Raw genomic sequence first — 16,218 nt, 5'->3', positions numbered from 1 at the left:
AAGCCTGGGTTTCTCAAAAATATGTTTTGTAAAATACTATAATTATATGTTCAAGATGAAATAAAATAGCTATGGGGGAAAGCAGGAGAATGACAAGGGCAGTAATGTTGGTCAAGCAAGTATTTAATAATTTCTCCTAATAACACAAGCAAATAAAGAGCAGAAAGGAACAAACTAACAATGATCAAGAATCTGCTTTGTTGTAGACGCTGTGTTAGGTAGCTTTATATACACTGTTTCATTTAATCCTCACAATACTCTTATAAGGAAGGAACCATAACCCATTTCTCAGCAACAGATGAGAAATGAGGCTCAAAGGTGAAATAATTTCCCAACATCACAGAGCATTAAATGGCACAGTCAGGATTCAACCACTACCTCTCTCATTCTTCTTACAGAAACATCAGTCCTGGACTTTCCAATGCCTAAACTTCTCCAACATAACTCCTGTCCAACTTTAGCCTCGTAAATGTACACCAGCATCTGTTTTTTAAATGCTTCAAGTATAAAAAGTACTTCCCAATATGCTTCTCTCTAAATTTGCCTGGTTAAACTTTGCAACTGTTATTCATTCATACCTTCATTCTTCCAAAAGCCATTGGGAGGAAGACCCTAGAAACCAAATGTGACCTTTATCCTCAGGGGGTACACAAGACTGTGTGAGCACAAGGTGCATCCCTAGGCTATGGACTGCTAAGGTATAAAAATATGTCTTTGCCCTGGCTGGTGTGGCTCAGTGGATTGAGTGCAGGCCTGCGAACCACACGATCTCAGTTTGATTCCCAGTCGGGGCGCATGCCTGGGTTGCGGGGCCAGGGTACACACCAGAGGCAACCATACACTGATATTTCTCTCTCTCTCCTTCCTTTCCCCTCTAAAAAAATAAATAAATTTTTAAAAAATATGTCTTCATTTATGCTTAACCTGGGCAGCTGATGACATGAACAGGTGACCCTCAGAATTCAGACAAGGTTCTCCAAAAAGCTCTGCGGAGGTATTAAAATCCAGAATGTGCTATGTCCTGTACAGAACAGCATATCACAGTCTCGAGCTTAGGGATACAGCATGTATTTCCTGAAGCAGCACAATGTGAATATAAATGTAAATACCACCAGAATTTTCTAATTAACTCAAAATTGCCTCTATCATCATTACAATGAAATTATTGTGGTAAGATGTTTAATTTCTTCATTTTCCTTGGAGCAGGGGCAACTTTGCTAGTGTTAAGGAAATCATACTAAGTATCATAATTATTTCAGCTTCACAAACTTAATATTTGACCATCTACCATAAAACTATAAAGAGTATATACTAGTGAGTCTAAAAACTAAAGCAGGTGTAATCACTAAAAATTAACTAGCTCAATCTGTTACGAAATCTCTATCAGACTTAAGAACCTTGTGGCTGACTCCAAAACCCAAAATCACAAGAAGAGAAGCAGTGGGTAGCTCTGATATCTTATGGCATTTACTAAACTTGCCTGAACATGAAGTAGACATATTAACAGTTTTGTTCTAATTGTATGGATTCTACTTTAAAGAAATAAAAATATAGATAAACTACATTTCATTTTAGTCATTACTCCAGAGGGTGTCAAAATTAGATACTTCAAATAGTAATATGTAAAGTTATTCTATCAATGTACTGAAGCACTGCTAATAGGGAAGACTCTTCAATGGCCTGCTGAACCCAGGCCATCCTGGATAGGCATGTAAGTATTCAGCAATGATTAACTAAGTATCTTAAGGAAAGAATAATCCAGTGGTTTTCCTTCCCAAGTTTCTGTGCACCACTTGCATCCCGAGAAAAAATGCTAACAAAAAGCTAAACAACGTGTTATTCTCATGTTAAAAGCAAAACATTCCACAAAAAACCAAATATTCCCTGTAAGGCTTACCTATGTTATAAAATAGTATGTACAACACAACTACAATATTTTAAACTATAATATATACAGAAAAAGTATATATAAAACCAAAATGTATTTCTCTGGAGAGATTAGAGGTGACATGTTCTTTCTCTGTATTCTTTAAATATATTCCAAATTTCTACAACAAATATTTTGTGACCAAAAAATAAACAAATATTTAAAATGAAAATAAAAGTTTGGTTATTTGAATGATGTTTACCCTAAGCTGTTGTAAGTTTTAAAAGGGGAGTTCTGGCCAAGATGGAGGCATAGGCAGAAGCCCTTTGCTTCCTCACACAACCAAAATGAGGATAACAACCAATCTAAAATCAATAAACAACCAGAAGTGCCAGAATATCAAACTGCGTGGAACTCCAACAACCAAGGAATTAAAGGAAAAAACAACCAGAATAACCAGACCCTAAGGATCCACCCCCAGACCATGTGGGCAAGGCCAGCTGAGAAAAACATGGCTAGGCCGTGGACTTTGGCGAGGTGGTGGACCACATAGGAAGGACTGGCTGAAGGCAAAACTGAGACTCAGAGCTGACTGTGGCCTAAAGCAGTTGCCATGGTGGGAGACACTTCCAGTCTCACAGGAGAGTACATTGGAAAGCGGACTAGAGACCCACTTAGAGAGCTGCATTGTTCCCTCTCTGGCCCCTCCCCCACAGGCAGTGCCAAAGCCCAGCAAAGAGAGTTGTCCTGCCTGGAGGAATACCTAAGGCCTCGCCCCCTTACAACTTATCAGGTGCACTAAGACAAAGAAATATGGCACAAGTGAAAGAACAGAGAAAAACTTCATAAAGAGAGCTAAGCGATGAGGAGATAGCCAACCTATCTGGTAGAGAATTTAAAGCCCTCGTAATCAAAATGCTAATTGAGCTTGGTAATCAAATGCTAATTGAGCCCTCGTAATCAAAACTAATTGAGCTTGGTCAAAAAACAAATGGAAGATATCCAAAATGAAATAAAGCAAAATATTCAGGGAACCAACTGTCGCGGTTCGATTCCCCGTCATGGCACATGACTGGGTTGCAGGCCAGTTCCCAGCAGGGGCCAGTTCCCAGCAGGGGATGCACCAGAAGCAACCATACATTGATATTTCTCTCCTTCTCTCCCTCCCTTCTCTTCTAAATAAATAAAAATTTTAAAAGAAGTGAAGAGAGACTTATGAACCTCTGGGACAACCTGAAACATTCCAATATCCTAATTATATGGGTGCCAGAAGGAGAAGAAAAACAGCAAGAAATTGAAAACTTATTTGAATACATAATGCAGAATTTCCCATATCTAGAAAAAGAAATAGATTTCCAGTAAGTCCAGGAAGCCCAGAAATTCCCAGAGAAGTTGGACCCAAAGAGGGACACACCAAGGTACAGCATCAAGTTACCCAAGATTAAATATAAGGAGAGAATCTTAAAGCAGCAAGAGAAAAGGAGACAGTTACCTACAAAGGAGTTCCCATAAGGCTATGAGCTGATGTCTCAAAACAAACCTTGTAGGCAAGAAGGGGCCTGGAAAGAAGCATTTGAAGTCAGGAAAGGCAAGGACCTATATCCAAGATTACTTTATCCAGCAAAGCTTTCATTTAGAATGGAAGGGCAAATAAAGTGTTTCCTAGATAAGGTCAAGTTAAAGGAGGTAATCATGACCAAGCCCTTATTATATGAAACGTTAAAGGGACTTATCTAAGAAATAAAGATCAAAAATATGAACAATAAAATGACAACGAACTCACAACTATCAACAAATGAACCTAAAAGAAAAGAAAAGCAATGAAACAAAAACTAAGCTAACAATAGAATACAAACAGAATCAGAGAAATGGATATCACATGGAAGGATTTCAGTGGGGAGGGGGAAGGGAGGAATAGGAGAAAAAGGTACAGGGAAGAAGCATAATTAGTAGGCATAAAATAGTCAGAGACAGATAAAAATGGTATAGGAAACAGAGGACTTAAAGAACTTATATGTACAACCCATGGACATAAACTAAGGAGTAGGGAATGCTGGAGGGTTGGGAGAGCAGGGTGGAGAGGGGATAAAGTGGGAAAGCATAATCAATACAAAATACTTTTAAAAAGTTTTAAAAAGTATTCTTGCATAAAATTCACAATCTACGGTGGCAAAGTGTTCCAGGCAAATCTGCAAAAATAAACTATTAATATAAAATTAAATGAAGAAAACGGGAATGTAAAATGATGCAGCCAATGTAGAAGACATTACCACAGTTCCTCAAAAGATAAACATAAGACTACTGTGATCCAGCAATTTCACTTCTACTATATACCCAAAAGAATTGAAAGCAGGGACACGATCATATAGCTGTACATCAACATTATTCATAATAGCCAAAAGGTGGAAAACCCAAATATCTACTGACAGATGAACAGCACCTGACTAATATTCTATTGTATGTAGACAGCACATGGATAAACAAAATGTGCTATCTACATACAACAGAATATTATTCAGCCTTATAAATGAAATTATGACACATGCTACAACAGGGATAAACCTTGAAGACATTATGCTAAGTGAAATAAGCCAGACACAAAAGGACAAAAAATGTATGATTTCATTTATATGAGGTACCTAGTCAAATTCACAGAGATAGAAAATCTCTATGAACAATAAGACAAATGCATAATGTGAATAAAATAATAGCATATTAATTCTTTTTCTGACGATGACCCCAAATACCAAAAATGTTGGGGGGAAGTCATAAAGAACAATACAACCACAGCCCTTGCCTCTGAGGAGGTTAAGGTGTAAAATTTCTTTTCTTTTTTTTTTTTTAAGATTTTATTTATTTATTTTAAGAAAGAGGGAAAGGGAAGGAGAGTTAGAGAAACATCAATGTGTGATTGCCTCTCATGTGGCCCCCACTGGGGACCTGGCCTGCCACCCAGGCATGTGCCCTGACTGGGAATCAAACCAGCGACCCCTTGGTTCGCAGCCTGTGCTCAATCCACTGAGCCACACCAGCCAGGGCTAAAATTTCTCTTTTTAAAATATATTTTACTGATTATGCCATTACAGTTGTCCCATTTCTCCCCTTCATTCCCCTCCACCCTGAACACCCCCTCCCACCTGTATTCCCCCCCTTTCATTCATGTCCATGTGTCAGAGTTCTTTTAGCTTCTACATTTCCCACACTACTCTTGCCCTCCCCTTCTATTTTTTTCCCCATCGACCATGCTACTTACTCTCTGTACGTTCTTCCCCCTCTCCTCCTCCCACTTCCCTGCTGCTAACCTTCCATGCGATCTCCATTTCTGTGGCCCCGCTCCTGTTTTAGGTGTGTGCTTAGTTTGCTTTTATTTTAGGTGTGGCTGTTAATAACTGTGAGTGTGCTGTCCTTTCACTGTTCATACTTTTTTATCTTCATTTTCTTAGATAAGTCCCTTTAACATTTCATATAAGGGCTTGGTGATGATGAACTCCTTGAACTTGACCTTAACTGAGAAGCACTTCATCTGTCCTCCCATTCTAAATGAAAGCTTTGCTGGATAGAGCAATCCTGGATGTAAGTCCTTGAATTTCATGACCTGGAATATTTCTTTCCAGCCCCTTCTTGCCTGTAAGGTCTCTTGAGAAATCAGTTGACAGTCTGATGGGAACTCCTTTGTAGGTGACAGTCCCCTTATTTCTTGCTGCTTCTAGAATTCTCTCATTTTAATCTTGGGTAATGTGATTATGATGTGCCTTGGTGTGTTCCTCTTTGGGTCCACCTTCTTTGGGACTCTAGACTTTGGGACTCTCGCTTCCTAGACTTCCTAGAAGTCTATTTCCTTTGCCACATTGGGGAAGTTCTCCTTTATTATTTGTTCAAATAACTTTTCCACTTGTTGCTGTTCCCCTTCCCCTTCTGGTACCTCTCTAATTCACATGTTGGAACGTTTAAAGATGTCCTAGAGGTTCCTAAGTCTCCTCATTTTTTGAATTCTTGTTTCTTCAGTCTTTTCTGTTTGGTTGTTTCTTTCTTCCTTCTGGTCCACTCCATTGATTTTAGTCCCAGTTTTCTTCTCATTACTGTTGGTTCCCCGTGTATTTTCCTTCATTTCACTTAGTGCAACCTTCATTTTTTTTAATCTAATTTGTGACTAAAATCAACCAATTCTGTGAGCATCCTGATCACCAGTATTTTGAACTGTGCAATCGGATAAGTTGGCTACCTCTTGGGTGCTTAAAAGTGTTGGCTCTGGAGCTTTGATTTGTTCTGTTTGAGCCATTTTTGGTCAGGTCGCACCTGTTACACATGAGTGGCAGAGCCTTACATGTTCACCAGGCCAGGGCAACCCACGTCACTGGGTTGTGATGCTGTATGTGGGGGCGGAGTCGGAGAGGAAACAATGATGCTTGTTCCACTCTCTCTCAGTCCCCTCTGCCGCTTCCCACAAGCAAATTGGGCCCTTCTGGTGCTAGTTCCCCAAGTGGATGGGCTTGTGTACATTCTAGGACACTGTGGGTCTCTCCAACGAACTCTCCTGTGAGGCTGGGAGTCTCTCCCTGCACCTTTTCAATCGGTGCTTTTAGGCTTTATTTCCCATTGCTGGGGCCCTGGGTTGTTATTGGTGGTCTGTCTTGCTGCCCATTTTTGCCTAGTTTATCTGCGTGGGAATGTGTGACTGCTGTCAGCCCCACGATGCCTGTGCTCCCTGGTCTGGCAGCCAACGCCTTTTCTCCCAGGATCCCTCCCCACCAGAGGCGGACTCTGCCCCTCTTACAGATCCGGTTGAATGGTTGTCAGACTTCCACAGAGTTCAATTTTCTGTCTGTTCTGGTTGTGGTTTTGTTTCTAAATCTTTGTTGTCCTTAATTATGGTTGTGCGAGGAGGCACAGTGTTTCCACCCACACCTCTGTCTTGATCGGGTTCACAGCTCGGCCAAGAGCTTTTATTATATTCTCATGAAACTTTTCTACATAAATGTCTCTAGTCTCTGCTGTTTGCAAAGTATCAAACATAACCTGTGATGGCCTAAGCCAAATTAAAATTCATCAATGGACATGCAGAACCATACTGTATTCATTTTGATAAATGTTTACTGAGTGACCCTCCTCCAGTTAAACAGAACATAGAGCCAATACTACCAGCCAATACAGCCTGAATCCCCAGTAGAACTTACATGGGGTCAGGGGGTCTAGACACACAAACAGATGCTCACCACAATGAGGCCAGTACTCTAATGGTGAGGTTTGGATGCTTGAGTAGCATCAGAATTGAGAAGTGTCAACTACGTGAAAATAAGGCTGGCACCTGGAATAGTGAACTTACATCCAGGTAAAGGTCTGGTGGAGGAACTGAAAGAAATTCACCATGACTGTAGCCAAAAAGCTTAGATTTTATCCTAAGAGCAACATGTAATCACTGAAGGAGCTTAAGCAGGGAAGTGGTATAATCAGATGTATGTTAAAAGATTATTCTGGCTGAATATAGAGACTAGATGGGGATGAAAGAGTTGATAGAGGGACCCTCAGGTGGCTGCAGTAAGCCAGGAAAGAATGGAAGCCTATACACCAAGGAAGTGGAAATGTAGAAAACTGAACAAGAGACAAGTCAAGAGGATTCTATAACTGATAACTGACTGAATGGGAGAAAGGAGCTAGTTAAGGGAAAGGCAGAGCCAAGGATTAGACACAGCTGCTTGGCTTAATTAACTGAGTAAACTGCAACGATGCTGCTCACTACAACAGAGAATACAGCAAGTTTCGGGGGGGGGGGAATTATACTCTGGACATTTTCAGTTTAGCTACCTGTAGGATATCAAAGTAGATATGTCCAAAAAGAGATCTGGATTGGAGATTTGGAAATCTGGCATGAGATCATCCAAAGGAAAGTTTATGGAGTAAGAAGAGAAGAAGATCTTGGAGTCTAAGAAACTCCAACAGCAAAGGAACAAGGACAGATACTCCATGGAAGAGACTGAAGAAACAGGCATAGTAGGAAGAAAACCAGGAGAAGAATGTCATGGAAGCCTAGGGACGTGAGCAACACACAAAGGTAGTGACAGTGTAGAATGTTCCTGAGAGACCAAATAAAATAAAGACTAAGGAATGTCCATTGGATTTAATAAGACTTACTGGCAACCTTTACGATAGTTTCAGAGAGGTTCTGGGTGGGCGAGGGCAGATTGAGGCAGGCAGGATGAGGAGCATGTGAAGAGGAAATAATGGGTATTAACAACTTGTTCAAGAAGTTTGACTATGAAGGCAAAAAGTGAAATAGGGTAGTAATTGTAAAACAGGCGGGAGTTGAAGGGCACATTTTGGGTGGTCTTTTTATTTTAAACATGTTAGATGTAAAAATGTTTAAATGTTAATGGGAAGAAGCCAATAGAAAGACAGAGAAGAAGGCATACTGAGGTTTCTGAAAAAGTAATAGGAAATGAGATCTGAAGCAAAATGTAGGTAAGCCATAGAAAGGGGGAAAATCTTCTATTAAAACACAAGAGAAGAAAGAAAGGATAGAAATGGATGAAAGTGGCTTTAATAATTAGGGAGCCAGAAGTTGAAGGCAATTCCTCCCCCCTCTCTCTTTCTCTCTCTCTCTCTCTCTCACGCTCTCCACACACACACACACTCTGCTAAGTCTGCATTTTTTATTTCTACCAACAATTTATGAGGGTTCCAATTTCTCCATAACATGACCAACCCTTACTATTATCTTTCCTTTTATTATAGTCATTTTAGTGGGTATGCAGTGATAGCTCATTGTAGTTTGATTTGCATTTGGGCACATTGTCTTTTGAGATCACCTATAGTCCCTGTGAAGAAAGAAAAAAAGTTTCCTGTTAAAAGTAAGAGGGGAGATAGCAATAGAAAGTGGAATGAATCATAAAAAGGTAGAGAAGTCTAAAACAGCCACCCAGAGTATGAGAAAGAGTTCTCACCAGGGAAACCTAAAAAGATGCTGAGGCAGCCCAGTGGAAACTGGAAGTGTGAGAATCCTATTCATCTGACCTCCTGTGAAATTTTCTTCTCTGGGAAAGAGTTTTCTTTTGTTTTGTTTTAAACTGATCTGACCAGAATTGGAATGGGAAGGTTCTCTGAGGATTTTTTTCATTTAAAGGCAATGACAGAAGTACTCCTGAAAAATCCACTGTTTTTGTGTTTAAAAATCCTACAACATACACATTAGAAATGACAGTTTGCATCAGATTCACTATCCTTAACCTTTGAGAACAAAGCACATGTGTTCACTGCATCATGTTACTGTAAGGACTTAAACTACAATCATCAGGTGCTAAATTCATCAAATGACAAACTGCAACAAACATCACATATCCATCACTCAAATAATGGGTAATTCTGCCCTGGCTGGTGTGGCTCAGTGGATTGAGTGCTGGCCTGGGAACCAAAAGACTTGGATTCCCAGTCAGGGCACACATCTGGGTTGTAGGCCGGGTCCCCAGTTGGGGGTGTGAGAGAGGCAACTGATCCATGTTATTTCTCACAATGTTTCTCTTCCTCTCTTTATCCCTCCCTTTCCCTCTCTCTAAAATATAAGTATATAAAATCTTTTAAAAATAGGTTATTCCTTTAAGACATGTCAGAGAATATCACAAACTGTTAACAATTTAACACTGATAGTAACAATCATGTATACAAATAATAACCAGTTATACAAAAGAAAATTATTTTTTACTGTCAGTTACCTTGTAGGGTATGAGATACAGCCAGTTTAGTTTAACTAATTCAATAAGTATATCCTTATACATTTAATTAATTTAGAGATTTATCATTAAAGCACACTGCTGCATACCAGGGATCCCATCTTGGAATTGACTTATCTATGAGCCAGAATTAAACTAAGGACTTTGTGGCACAAAGCACTAGTTGCTTCACTTATCTTTTGCTGAGTAATATAATACCCCAAAACTCAGTGGCTTAAAACAACAGCAATACATTGTTTCTCTCAATTGTGTTTTACCTGGATACAGCTGGGGTTAGTCATGAGGTCATAGGCACTGGGGGAACTTAACTAGGGTCTCTCCTGGTGGTCTCACTCTTCATCTAAGCTCAAGCCTCCAAGCCCAAAGCTTGACTTACTGAATGTAGTACACAAAGAAGGAATAGTATAATAATAATAAAGATCTTTGACTTCCCTTCAGTTTTATCACCACTGTGACTTTCAGATAAAGTAGGACAGTGTCTCAGACTTTCCAGCTTGAGCTGCTGATTAAGATGGAGTCAAATTCTGGTTGGAACATGAAGGTACTCTTTAATTCTAAAATTTTTAAAGAATTTTTTTAAAGCTGAAAACTTCATAGCTTTGGTTTTTATGGCTATTTTCTGAAGCTCCCTGAACTTGATCATTTGGATCACACAATAATCACTGTGGAAGAATTTTTTTAATGACTAATATCTTTCCTCTATAAAAAAAAGACTACAAGGATAGACTGATTGACTTGTATTCATAAAATAGATTTAAAGATATCAGTCCTGGCTGATGTGACTCAGTTCGTTGGAGGATTGTCCGGAGACCAAAGATTGAGGGTTCGATTCCCATCTGGGCACATACCAGGTTGCTGGTTGGATCCCCAGTGTCAGGGAGCATAGAAGGCAACCAATTGATGTTTCTTCCCCCCTCTCTACCCCCTTCCCCCCTCCCTCCCCCCTTCCCCCCTCCCTCCCTCCCTCCTTCTCCCTTCCTCTCTCTCTGAAAGCAATGAAAAAAATGTCCTTGGGTAAGGATTAAAAAAAAACCCCTCCATCCCACAGAGTAACTGCTATATTAATAGAATCTAACACACAGCTATATACCCAACCCTGAAGGCAGTTCAAAGAGGTGAAATTCACCCAGTACTCACTTCAAATGGATACTTTGTACAGTTTAAACCACAAAATAAACTACCATCAGGGTTAAATCATTTTTCCATCCCTTTCAGCATTATATACTTTGATGTTTTCATGTTATGATTCCACAATGCACATCAGTTTCAGAAACTCAGTTTTTGCTTCCAAAGGCTACAATCCTGCCCCCCAAAAGAATAAGCCAAAGACAAATAAGAATAAATTTGTTGTTCTAAAAGCATTATTATAATATTGCTTTATAAAATTGTGATCCCTAACTGCAAAGACTTCTGCAGCAGATGACTTCGGAGTGTCTCCCACGCAAATAAACATAAGCAAAAAGCCACTTACAAAAGCTGAAGGACCGTACCTCGATGGTTATCTTAAACACAACAGGTAGTTTATCTGAGGCAGGACAAGAAAAATGTCATTTCACTCAGTTAACCGCACTCCTGGATAAAGATGCCTACTCTGTGAGGAGCCTTTTATGGAGTTCCACGCTGTGGGGAAATGGGAAACTAAAGAATTCGGTGTGCGATACCACTCCTCTCCCCTGCGGAGGCGAAGGAGGCTGTGCTAATGTCTAGAGGAAAGGCGAGCGCAGATCAGGAGGGCCAGAGAAGGTTTCTCTCAGCAAAACAACGCCTAGAGCAGCGACCAACTTGAGCTAGAAGCAAAACCGTGTCCCTGCAGCTCAAAAAAGAAAAGAAGCACGGAAAACTTCCCCTAGCCCATTCCCCCCCGTTTCCTCCTCCTAGGAGGAAGAAACAAACGCTAGCTGAGGTGCTAACTATGCGAGGGTCGACCGACCGGAACCCGCAGCCTGAGGAAAAGCGGGATGGAGGGAGCAAAAGCAACCGGGCACGCGGGCCCGGCCCGCGGGAAATGGGAAGCAGAAAAGGGAAGAGATGAAAGCGACCTTTGCGAGCTCGCGCCCGCGCCCTCACTCACCGGCCACCTGGGAGGCCAGCCACTGCCCCTTGCCGCCTGCCGAGCCCAGCCGCCGGGAGCACCTCGGAAACCTCTGAAGATTTGTTGGCGGAAGAAACGCAAGCTAGCCGCAGCGCCCCGACCAGCCTAGAGGAGGTGAGGGAAATGAGGAGCAAGGGGCGGGCCTTCCGCATCACGTGTTCCCGGCAGCCTCACGTGACGCTGGCGCAGTGCTCCCCAACTAGCTCCCGCTGAAACCCGCCTTTTGGGCTTCGCTTGTTTTGTGGCGGTGGGACCATGGGTCTTCGGTATCTGTAGAAGCATAGTATCTGTCTAAGTCCAGCCTTCCAGCCCTACGAAGCGTCATGGTGGAGCTTGGTGGCTGCGGAGGCTGACAGGTTTTTGTTGGGTAGACGCGCGAGGGAAGTTCTGCTGTTCTCCCGGGATGACTTGGCAGCGGGGAGTCGGCCTAGGGCAGAAAAGCGTCTGACAACTTCTTTCCCTGCACCATGGCGGGCTACCCATGTGGTGCTGCCTGCGGTGGAGGACCTCGAAGGAGAGACTCGATTTACTGCGGAGACGTTCCCTCGTGTACCCACACTCACCTGAAAAGCACCTGAGTAATACTGGAGGGTAGAGAAGGTGGCAACTGCACCAAGATAAGAAGGGAGTGAGGCACAGGGCTCAGGTGATTGTAGGAGGTCAGAGGTACCCGGGGAGCTGTCAGGGTTGGGAGAGACCTAAGATGCCCAAGCCTTTTCTTAATATAAACGAGTAAACTAGGGCCTGGAAAGGGGATGCTTCATGCCATTCCAGCCTGTTATCTACGGAGACGAAATCACTCATAAAATATTGTACGAAAAAGTCCTAATTGGTTCTACAGGATGAAGTCCAAACTTCCTTTCATAACTTTCCAAGCAGTCTTGTTCAAACTTTTCCCGTTTGAGCTCCCATGAGTGAAAACTTTATTTTCTAATTATCACCAAATAGCTTCACTATTTACTAAAAGAAGCCTCCTTTCCTTCATTTTCCAGCACTTCCTCAACAGTATTCTATCTCTGATTACAGAGAATTCCTGTTTTCTTTAACTACTCAACTTTCTTGGGATTACTACTTCCTAAGTATCTTTACTCCTTTTTGCATTTGTTCATTCTTTTGCCTCTGTCTGAAATGCCCTGAATCACTCACTACCTTCTCCCTCCTTAAAGAAAACAGGGGCTAAACAATTGTTAGAAATGTAAAAATAGATTTTATCAGAAAGTATTGCAACGGGAGAATTGAGGCAGGCTGTTTTCTCCTATTGCAATAGTTTCTTAATAAAATCTTTTTACAGCTTTAACCACTGTCAGGCTCTGCTCTGGTTATCTTTTTTTTCCTTAACCAAGGACTTTTTTTTATTGCTTTTAGAGAGAGAAACATCAGTTGGTTGTCTCCCATATGCACCAAGACCCTGGATGGTCTGTGCCTGAACCTGGGCTAAGAACCCGCAACCCAGGTATGTGCCCTGACCAGTAATTGAACCCACAACCTTTCAGTTACAGGATGATGCTCAAACCAACTGAGCCACACTGGCATGGACAGGCTTAGTTACTTTTAACATTGCCCCGAGGTACATACATATCAGTCTTGTCTTTCAGAATCTAGGTCAAATACCACTTACTCTTGTCTTCCTGCCCTGTTTCCTCATTCCTGATTCAGCAGCATCAGGAATTGAGGTTCACTCAGATACTGTCAACTGTAATTTCTTCCCTGATTTTTAGGACACTGTACATAGTCTGTTATATAAATCTCACATTGTCCAAAAATGTATTGTGCATTTCCTGTAAGAGGTACATTATTTATCACTGTTGTCTTCCCTAGCTTATAAACAATTTGAAACAGAACTTCTGAGCTTGGTACAGTGCCCTGGATATCCATTAAAAGTGCCTTCACCAAGGTCATAGTGGTTCAGTGAATTTATTTTTAAAAGCCTACTTTCCTCAAAGAAACTGAAGTCAGTTTCTTTTTATTTATTTATTTATTTATTTAACTTTTGTGCAAGTACAGTTTTCTTTCTTGTATTCCCAGCCCTGCACCCCAGCAGTGCTCCCCACCCCCTCCCATCTCCGCCCCCCCCCCGTCTTAGTTATTGTCCATGTGTCCTTCATACTTATTCATGTGAGTCCATCCCCTTTTACTCTGTGCTTCTCTCCCCTCTACCCTCTGGACCCTGTCAGCACTTTCTGTATTTCAGTGTCTTTGGTTACATTTTGCTTGCTTGTTTGTTTTGTTGTTTACATTCCTGTTAAAGGTGATAGCATATGGTATTTGTCTTTCACTGCCTGGCTTATTTCGCTCAGCATAATGCTTTCCAGCTCCATCCATGATGTTGCAAAGGGTAGGAGCTCCTTCTTCCTTTCTGCAGCATAGAATTCCATTGTGTAAATGTACCATAGTTTTTTGATCCAGTCAGTTTCTTTAGGCTACAACCTGATCAATACTTTTGTGGGGGGAAAGTGGGAGCTTAGGGTTTGAGTCATCAAATAGTTGATAGAAGAAGTAGTAGGTAAATTAAGAAGGGAGGAAAAGACCTTCCAGGAAAGAGAGCAGTATGTTCAAAGGTAGGGAGGCACGAATCAGTATTATTTCTTTAGGAAAAGCAAGTAATATTGTATGGCTGGACTTAGTGACCTCCCTTACCTCTGGGACAAAGGAAGCCTAATTAGTTAATGTTGGTGCACTCATCAGCATTAGAATGACATATTTATTAGTATTATGTATCGAACTAACTTCCGTCAGACAAATCATACATTCTTCACCTAACATTGGCCTGTGGACTCATACTAGGTGACTTTTTACCTCCTTTTTTTTTTTACTTCCTAAAGCTTTCTATAATTGCTATATAAAAATAACAAAAATTACTTGTTCCAAAAAATTATTTGACAGCACTCTAAACTCTTTCTATGGAGCAAAATAACTCAATTTACAAGTAGTGCTTTAAAGAAGAAACTGGGCTCCACCTGCAGAGGTGGGGGGAGACTATTGATGTTCACACTAATAGATGGCTATCCTGGTAAAAAAGTATCTACCAAGAACCTAATGAAATACAATTCATTTAAGGTTTAAGTTGGAATGAGACATAGAAGAATAATTTTAATCATTCTTGGGGGCTTTGGAATTACATTTCAAAAATTAATCTCAGTGAATGGAAAATTAAACCATTGTCTTGCTTTTGCTCCCTTTCTTCCACTGTGCTCTTCTGTGAGTATCAATTTAGGTTGCTGTGGGTCAGCCAATCCTAAAAGCCAATCCTAAGCCCTACTTCCTTCAGCTGGACTATCTAACCCCTGATTAAGTACAACTTTTACACAATTTTCTTTGCTAAGAAAATCTTCTAAAGGTCCCTTAAGTGGACATTTGTTTTGCATAGGCCATTGCAAAGTTCTTGATATTAGGCAAGCAACAGTAAAAGAGATTACAGTTACTTCTTCAAAGACTTGAATATAACTCCTTCCAAGAGAAACAACTGGGAGTACCCAGATTATCTTTACCTTTGTTGTCTGCTCGTTTTCTCCTCTTGGGGTTGGTAAAGATTAAGAGAAACAATGGCTAAATAGGGAACATTAATTAATTATGAAATAATTTTAATTAGATCACTATTTAGGATTGTTTACCTGTTTTTGTAATACAGTCAGGATACTTGTTCTCTCAGTCTCAAAAACAATAATTTTGAAAACTGAAGAGTACATAAATTTTTTAGGATTCTGCAAATGTAATAAAATACAGAACCTATCTAGAGGGAGATTCCACGTTGATTTTCAATTAGCTAAACCAAACAGGGTAAACATGACCAGTCACAATAAGTTTTACAACTTTAATCATTATTGATTTACTTTGGGGATAATTTCTGTTCCTATAGTTGGAATAAATAAACATGGCATAAGATGTCGAAATATATTGAAAAAAGTGGTAATGGACAACTGAAAAAGAATTTTGATCCCTTTTTTTGGAAATTTTTAGTCTTATTTCTTTTTTCCCTTCACCACAAGAACCAGAAGTATTTTTCTTTGTTCACCATGCAAATACTTTAAATAAATAAACAAGAATCTTAGCCCTGGATAAAGTAGACTATTCTGCTGATTCATATCTTCACCCACACCAAAACAGATTTTATGCTGAACAGGTAGCATAAAGAGACAAACCTACCTGCTACCTAGACCAGGCATGCATATACAGGTCATATTCTAACCCGTATATGCATGTCTTAGCTCATGTATGCTTTTTTACAAGAAAAAATACTTTGGAGGAAACTATTTGGCTGTAGCTTATTCTACTTGAAAGATGAATGTGACCTATTCATCTGTTCACTCAGTTGAAGAGAAGGAAGTGATATTGTTAGATCCACCAACCACGAGAACAAATATCGGAGACTTTCAGGGATTCAAAGATGTTAATTTATTGGCCAAGTTTAACCTGCGCAGGGGCGATCCCTCCAGAGACACTGTGCCCACTGGGGGCTCGTCAGGGATTCGCGCCTAGCGCTTACAGCTAAGTCCTTATATACAGGTCATAAAGCAGGCATGTGTTTTTTTTTTTTTTTT

At 40.6% G+C, this 16,218-nt stretch overlaps 1 protein-coding gene and 1 long non-coding RNA gene across 7 annotated transcripts in view; one reads left to right on the top strand and one right to left on the bottom strand.

Moving 5' to 3' along the window:
* Nucleotides 1-11,786, bottom strand: part of RCBTB1 (RCC1 and BTB domain containing protein 1) — an 84,387-nt gene extending 72,601 nt beyond the window's left edge. For 4 of the 6 annotated variants that reach the window (XM_037037830.1, XM_037037815.1, XM_037037849.1 and 1 more), the window contains exon 1: nucleotides 11,660-11,786. The gene's annotated coding sequence lies outside the window, so the exon portion shown is untranslated. Of the gene's footprint in view, nucleotides 1-11,059; nucleotides 11,114-11,659 lie in introns of all 6 variants that reach the window. The other 2 variants (XM_037037823.1, XM_037037838.1) reach the window with 1 other exon arrangement.
* Nucleotides 11,787-11,879: 93 nt separating this feature from the next.
* LOC118981240 (uncharacterized) overlaps nucleotides 11,880-16,218 on the top strand; it is an 18,711-nt gene continuing 14,372 nt past the window's right edge. Inside the window, exons 1-2 of the long non-coding RNA XR_005065305.1 lie at nucleotides 11,880-12,258; nucleotides 13,046-13,133. This is a non-coding gene — a long non-coding RNA (uncharacterized LOC118981240). The remainder of the gene's footprint in view (nucleotides 12,259-13,045; nucleotides 13,134-16,218) is intronic.

This window comes from Sturnira hondurensis, unplaced genomic scaffold, assembly GCF_014824575.4.
Source record: "Sturnira hondurensis isolate 20B ecotype Veracruz unplaced genomic scaffold, ASM1482457v3 Scaffold0001918, whole genome shotgun sequence".
NCBI classification, from domain to species: domain Eukaryota; kingdom Metazoa; phylum Chordata; class Mammalia; order Chiroptera; family Phyllostomidae; genus Sturnira; species Sturnira hondurensis.
The sequence above is the reverse complement of the archived record's forward strand: the minus strand, read 5'-3'. Positions and strand labels throughout refer to the sequence as shown.